Source organism: Hemibagrus wyckioides, linkage group LG13 (assembly GCF_019097595.1).
Source record: "Hemibagrus wyckioides isolate EC202008001 linkage group LG13, SWU_Hwy_1.0, whole genome shotgun sequence".
Classification (NCBI taxonomy): domain Eukaryota; kingdom Metazoa; phylum Chordata; class Actinopteri; order Siluriformes; family Bagridae; genus Hemibagrus; species Hemibagrus wyckioides.
Window position 1 is genome coordinate 8703906 of NC_080722.1, and position 7931 is coordinate 8711836.

The following is a 7931-nucleotide window of genomic DNA, read 5'->3' on the forward strand; positions in this document are numbered from 1 at the left end:
ATATGGCAGTGCTTTTCCTGTTTTTTTCCTATTAGAAGACCAATCTGGTCTTTTTTACATCTTGGTTGCACTTCGTATTAATACACCTCTAAGAAAGAACATTGCAAACATTAGTCGTGACCCTAATACTATATCCTTAACCTTGTTATTAAGTATGAGACCATGTTCAGAGGAAAGCTACAGGATTGTTGTTGTAGAGTTTACTGACAAAATTAAGTTCCAGGACCTGTGCTAAAAAGTCATATTTACTTGCAGTCTTGGGGTCAATCTGGTACCCTAGGATTATTTGTTTTTTCCTTGTGGAATAGTCCTTAAAGGTCCCACATAGAAATCTTCAAAAGGGGCATCTAGCACCCCAAGGAAAAGCCCCAAGAAGAACCACTTTGGAGAGCTGAAACTGTTACACATGGAATTGTCAACAAATATTATAGAAGACTCTGCTATTGTTTGTCTTCGGGGGATCTGGGTTAGTTGTAGACTTTCATACTAGCAAGTAGCGTCTATAAGAAGATCTCCAGGAGGTGGATTGGTGTTAGCTGCTTAAAATCGACCGGGAAAAGTGCAACCACAAAGGTAGTCCAGTGCAAATGGATCTCAGCAGAAAGTTTTTCTTCATTCGAGGGGTGATATTTACACTTTTCAGAACCTCACACTGGAGGTTCATTTCATCAGATATGATCTGTCCATATCCCTTACAAAGTACTCAGTGTGCTTAGCTGAAAGAAATATCTGCAGCATTTTTATCTGCGGAAATATACTCAGATAAATCTCTTTGCAAAATACCCATAAGTCTCTAATTAGTTGTTTTGGGGATGCAAAGTAATCAGTTGTTGGAATTTGCTAGCGAACTCTCACTGCATAGTGAACAGGGCTTTTTTTTTTTTTTTTTTTGTTGACTAGGCTGGTTTGGATCTTCTGCAATGGTGTCGAGGGGCTGTCTACAGAGCACAGGCATTTTTTACGTCTTGAATAATTTATCAACAGTGTAATGTTTTGTTTTTTTTTCTCCCAGCACTGACTTAGTGTGCAGTTTATTTTGATGGAATATTTTTATAGTAGTGCCACTTATATAATCATATAATCTTTATGGTGGCTTAAAAACCTGTTAGAACAAAACAACCTTGGGAGGGCAAAGTATAGTCCTTGGCATTTAGTCATTTTTACGTGAATCAATAGAAGTACAAACACAAAGAGCGATCGCATTCGAGTTTTAAGCCTGTTGCTAGTGTAGTTATTAGTGCTCTGGGTTTTCATAAGGCACTCTATAGATCAAAACATGGTTTAATCTTGTCGAAGGAAAAGCCAATTATATTGCCATATATTTCTCTTTCAGATCTCTGTGCCTTTTGATTGAAGGTTAATCCGAGTCCCACAGAGGCTATTTTTCAGTATATTTCTCTAAGCTCTGTAAAGGTCAGCAAAAAATCTGATGGGGCTTGGACCCATTTTTAAAATCAACCTTTTTGTGTCTCTAATCTGGCCTTAAAGTTTGAATTCCAGCAGGGATGTTGATCAAAAATGATCTGGACCTCAAAGGAGCTAGCGACCCGTCACCTGGTATAATTAAACGGGTTTAGGCTGATAAGTAGCTGATTGTTCCTGGTTAATAGCATTCAGTAGCGCTGCGCACTTTGATGCTGAGTTTGAGGCAGCTGTCTATCACAATGGCCTTGATGGGGTGAAAAGATGCCTGACCCCCTCCATTTAGCCTCCATTCCCACTGCACACAGACGTGCAAAGTGCTTTCATGCCCTAGCTTGAAAATGCTATTTAATTACCCTGCATCAATCTCTGCCTCCTCTCTCTCTGCACTCAGGCTTGAAGTTTGCTTTCTTTTTACCTTTCTGCTAGTCAGGCAAACAGATGTGAATGGGTATGGTGAGAAAAAAATAGAGAAATGTTCCAGAGCCAAAGTAATTAGTTTTTTTGTAGTGTTATACAATATGCCAAAAATAGTTATTTCCATTGTCAGTTTCTCTTCCACTGTTGAGATGCACCAGAAAACTGAAACTATCCAAAATTCATTTGAATTGATAAATGCATCAAGCAAAAGTAATTTCCTTTTATCAATAACATTGCAGGACAAGCTAAATAGCCTAACCTAGTCCCTCGCCCAGCCTTTACTGTTTATCACTACATTTCCAAGAAGTTTAATTCAATTCTTGTGGATATGATAGGCCTGAAGAGTAACATGGCTTATAAGTTTACAGGAGCAGGTGGAAAAAAATTTGCAGGCAAGCTAACTGGCTAACATTTACTATAGCTATGGGTCATCACTGAGAATTCAGCCACACTCAGCCCGAGTTGTGGGTGGCCATGGACCAAATTAGGCTCTGGGCAAATGCAGCTGAACTGAAATCAAGTCACTGCTGTCAACTCAGAGCCAGTGTCAGTCAGTTTGTTGGCAGAATTAGCCAGTTTTCTAGTTTAGAGTGCATTATTAATTGCTTAGTATCAGATATTAACCTTTAGAGATTTGGATGCCTTTTCAGCATTGCATGGGAATCAAACAGACATTTTCCTCGCCCAAACACCATGCTCTCAGAGTGCTCTCAGAACTCCAGCCTACACTTAAACGGGCACGCATCCTTTTGATTGTTTATTCAGTGGCTCTTTCCAAATTATTTGGCCTATTCTGATTACCCCAATGATTCAGTCTTAGTATAAATAGTTCACAGAAAAAAAACCAAGATTAATATTTTATGAACCTGGTGATCAGGGAAATAGTATCAAAGATGGTGGATGGACTTTCGATGTAAAAAAAAAAAAAATTCTGCCGATTTTGGTTATGTGCTAGAAATGTTGTGATGCACTAATGAATAAATCCCAGAGATCTCCAAACATAACCTATTCCAAAGGGCGCAAACATGTATTAATATGGCAGAAATGATATGAAGGGTGAGAGATATATATACGAGTTTGAGTGAATGTACTTCGTTTAAATATGCATTGAGAATTTTCTGTGTTGCCAATATTTAATTAAAGCATTTAAGATGAAGCAAAAAAAAAACAGACAAAACATAAGACTTACCCAATCCATCTTGACAAAAGAAAGCTACTCAAACCTCAGCCCTCGGGTCATGAGTGAAAAATGGTCAGCATCGGAGAAGGAAATGCATGGAGGAAATGGAAAATAAACCCATGAGCATTACATTCAGGCCAAACCCAACAGACCACAGACAACCTGCCTTAGCTGGATTTATGGACCACTGTAACAACCAAACTACATAAACTTTTCAAGGTCTAGTATTAAACAAATCTCTGTTATATGGCTGTCTAATAAAGAACTTTTTACATTTAAATTGCAGGAAATCATACATTTGTGATTAAATGCACTGTTAGCTAGTTTTGTATTATTTCAAAGCAAAGGCTCTATGCATTATAGATGCAAATTCTTCCGGATGGAAAGTAATTTACTGGATGGGGCTTTTTATGATCCATTGCATAAAAGAATGAAATAAACACTTTAAAGCTTTATACAAGCATTATTCTTCTTCCAAAGTGTAAGCTAACAAGGTTTTTATATTTATTCTTATTATGCTCCAGTGTTAAGTGCTGTAATTCAGATTTAGCCCAGAACGGCTAAATGAAATGAGAACAGAAATCATGATTATGGCAAGGAAGGCAGGGGATTTTATTTCATTTGCCCCTTAAATGCCAGATATTTTTTTGCCCCAATTTTCAAACTAATTTGATTTTGCTTATTGCACTTAACGGCTTGTAAGAGTCCCCCTGGTACAAGGAGCCAGAGCTCTCATTTCCACCATTCCTGTTTTATTAGGAGATACAGCACCACATACAGCTATCAGATAGTGCTGCTGCCTCCTGATCCAGCTCAGCCCAACAAAGACTGTCTGAGCCCAGTGCTTAATATTTAATATATCACAATGCAGCACTAGTATTTATTTATTTCTCTATTCATATTCATTTTTAAAAAGTGTTTTCTTGACCAGCTATATTCTAGGAACAATATATTTTGAATGCTCAATCAGCTATATAATAAAGTACACTTTACTTATACAAGTAACAGGGTGTTAAAGGGTGTATAAGACGACATGCATGAAATGATTTGCACCTTAATTTGTGTTTCTAATGCCATGGATTACTGCCGTGCAAATATAATATGCTTCAGTTGCCCTCAGTGGAGTGATGTAATGGCTTTAATGTAGTTAACTTGGGTTCTGAGGACTTATTGCTCTAATAAGTGAAGAAAATGTTTATTCCTAATTAAATACTGCCCTCTGCTGGTACGTGTGCAGTATTCTCATCAGCACTCCAGCCTAGTGACCTTTTAAGAGAAAAGTTCCACCTTGAGATATGTGTTTAATGAAATATCTGACAGCTCCTCCAGGATTTCGTGCAGTTTTCTTTTTTGTGTGATTGTTGCAGCCAAAAAAAAAGCTTTGGCTTATTTTGGAAGCAGAAGATTTTTCTTTTAAACTACTTCCTGTAATTACTTTCTGTGAAGTTTATGGATGTGAATTGAATTGGGTTTCGACTGAGTCTAGGTTGTGATGACGTCTTGACCCAGATCTGTGAAAAATCTGCAATCATTTTGAAAAATTGCGAGCTCTTCTAAATTCGTTCGGTTCTAATGGGACTGATTTGTGATCGCAATTCTGGTGCTAATGTGTTGTTTGGTGTCTACTGGCTGTCTTCCACACTGATGTGACAGGAGGACATTGTTAGAGTAGGTACAGTAGATTTAAACATTCTCTAACATAAGAAATAATAATTTTCCTGTTACCTCTTAACAAAAACAGAGGAAAAGCTTCTTATTTCTCCCTCACCATTTTCCACAGACATTTTATGTTATAAGCAAAGAAGTAGTGATGACGACAGCAAAAGTTGGACTGTATAATGGACTACTATAGGGAGATACTTGGGTCTGCTAGGGATCTACAAGATGGCATGTGTGATGACGTTGATGGAGATATCAGAATGGAAGTTGAAGCTTTGGAAGCTGATCTGTTTGAACACAGGGTACAGATGAGAATTTTTAGACAGCTGGACAAACTAAAGGGATTAAAATGTTGCTGCATCACTCTGTTTAGCTAGAGATATAGCAATGCCCCACTGGCCCCACTATTTTGAGGGCATTTGGTGTAACATAGGAAGCAATTAAGTGGAAAGACGAACGATGAATGATGTTTAAAGGAAAAGGCACCTCAGATATTCTTGTAATAAATCTTGGAGGTCAGTGAAGATGTTGAATCATGTTAATTATAAAAATAATGCATGTCATTTTCCTTTAAGCTTCATTTGCGGTGTTGGTGTTCATATCATTAAGCTCTGACTATGCATTTTGCATGCTCTATAGTCAGACAATACTCTTCTAAATATAGATTCGATTTTCTTCCCGACTCCAAGGTCTCTGGTTCAGTCTTAAGACTCTCATTCCCTGTTTGGAGTTTTCAACGTTTCTTCCTTCCTTTCCCTCACAGAAACATGACTACATGTGGAATGTGTGTGCACTGTGCTTGCAATGACCTGGCATTCCATATAGGCTGTATTCCCAGCACACACCCAGTCTTCCTGGTATAGGCTAGTACACAGTAAAGGCTGTACTGTACATAGGGAACATGAAATATCTACAATGAAGATATCAGTGGGCCAAATGAACAACTGTAATTGAGAAGTTATCAATAGTGTGAGTTACGTATGCAATGTGTAGGAAAAAATGTTGAGACCGTGATGAGACCTAACAGCTAGACCTATAGACAGTCGATTTAATCTAAGATCTTGCCACAAAGCTGTTTTACAGTAAGGTAGATAGATCTACAGTAGATACATGAATAAGAAGAAATATTGCCTGAGGTGCCATAAAGAAAAGGTCTTGACAGGAAACTGACTGAAAAGGAAACATATCCTCTTCTGGAGCAGCACACAGCACTGTATCTTTCGGATTTATGAGTATAGGGAGCTGAATCTCAGAAGCCCCCCAAAAATCTTTACATTTGACCAGAAAGGTAAACACAAACATAAATACAGAAGTGATTTACAAATCATAAAAAGGAAAATGTAAAACCTCTGGTCATAAATTCGACATGTAAGCTATAAGCTGCCCCTGGATTGCAAGCTTGAAAGAATCTGTCAAGGACAAAACTACCCTTTGGCCAGGAGTCATATACAAAAGAACCTGTTTTGATCGAGTAACCTTAAGAGTTCTGTGATTACTTCTTTAAGTCTCCACCTCTTTTTTTTATATATATAGATACACTATGCCTTATTTATTCGGACAGACATGATTACATTTCTTTATAAGAAACAGAATAAAATGAATAAATAAAAAATCTTTCCATAAAACCTTTCTATTCTACAAGAGCTCTGGAGTTATATAAAAATCCTCAAACTCTGACTGGTCAGCTTTACATTTTATAACTGGTGATGCACTTTTATTGAACGATTACAAACCCCAGCTTATTTTAAGGACAAATCTCTATTTCCCCACTTTAATATATAAGTGCATATAAAATAATACCTTCTTATCCGGGCACTCTTAATCTGACAACACATTTAAACGGATATTATAAACACTGAATAGATGGTGGTGTTTAGTAGAATAGTAATACTAACAAGTTGTATGCTAAGGACAACAGCGAACACTTGAAGTTCACCTACGTGATGCCTTTATAACACATTTATAAGCATCACATGAATATTTTATAAAGCAATGCCGGAAAAGTCTTTTTTTAAAACAAAGAAGATGAAACTGGAGGTTTTATGCAACTCCGTCTTCACGTATAAAAAAAGAGAACAACCACAATGAATTATCATTATGTGTAGATTGACTTAGAGTGTTAGATAGGTCATCTATATCTTGCAAGTTAATAGCTTGGTTTTTTTACTAACAGTGCATTTATGTCACTTTGAGAAAGTACAAATAGTACACCTAGTGCTTCAGTAAAGTGGTATAAATGTACATTTAATAAAACATTTCAGTTTGTGGGCATTAAAATGAGTCATTTGACTGGCATATAGGCTTCACAAATGTTCGTTTTAATACAAAATGACTGAGCATTTAATTCTATGCTCCTATAAGGAGTACAGACTATTATAAAATATTGGCATATAAAGGTTTGTCCTTTGTTATAGGTATAGTTGTTATAGGTATAGTTATAGGTAATTTCTAATTCTAACATGCTACAATTAGAATTATTTCTAAAATAATAAACTAAAAAGTACTTCCATTTCATTCAGTCCAATAGCCACTACAATAAAATAATAAATATTTACAATCTATCTATTTCTATCTGTAGTTCCTCTGGTTGGAGTATATCTCACATGTTACACAAGAACTTTGGTCTCTTTTTCAACCCTCAATTCACTATTATACTCCCATTTTTTAAGCAGAAATTTCAACAAGACCAACATAACACTTCTAGCCTGTAAACTGTACCTGATTTATTCTTGGCTGAATCCCAAATGGTTTGTTAATGACTTCTTCACTCTAGTCCACTCTGTGTCCCAGATGGAGCCATTTGGAATTCAGTTATCATTTATACCGATGAATCAGTGTTAAAAGCCGGTTATAATTAGCCAAGCAAAACATCGTGATGTCTTTAACCTGCCACTAACCCGGGTCCATTCTCTCATTTACATTTTGTCCAATATTAAGTGTTGTGTGTGTGTAAGTAAGTGGGTAAGAAAGTAAGTGTGAAGACAACATAATAAAAAAACTGAACTGTATGAGTGTACACACACAGATTTAAATGCAGGTGACCGAGCATACAGGGTATAAGAGAATATTTATATCACAATCGAAGAAAGGGAAAACAGGAAAACAGATATTTAAACAGATATTATTCACTTTTTCCAGCTCAGCACAATGACACAGCAGGTAGCATTGCTGCCTCACAGCTCCAGGGTCTCCAATTTGGTCCTAAATTCTGTCTAGGAGCAATTTTGCATGTTCTGCCCATGTTTCTGTG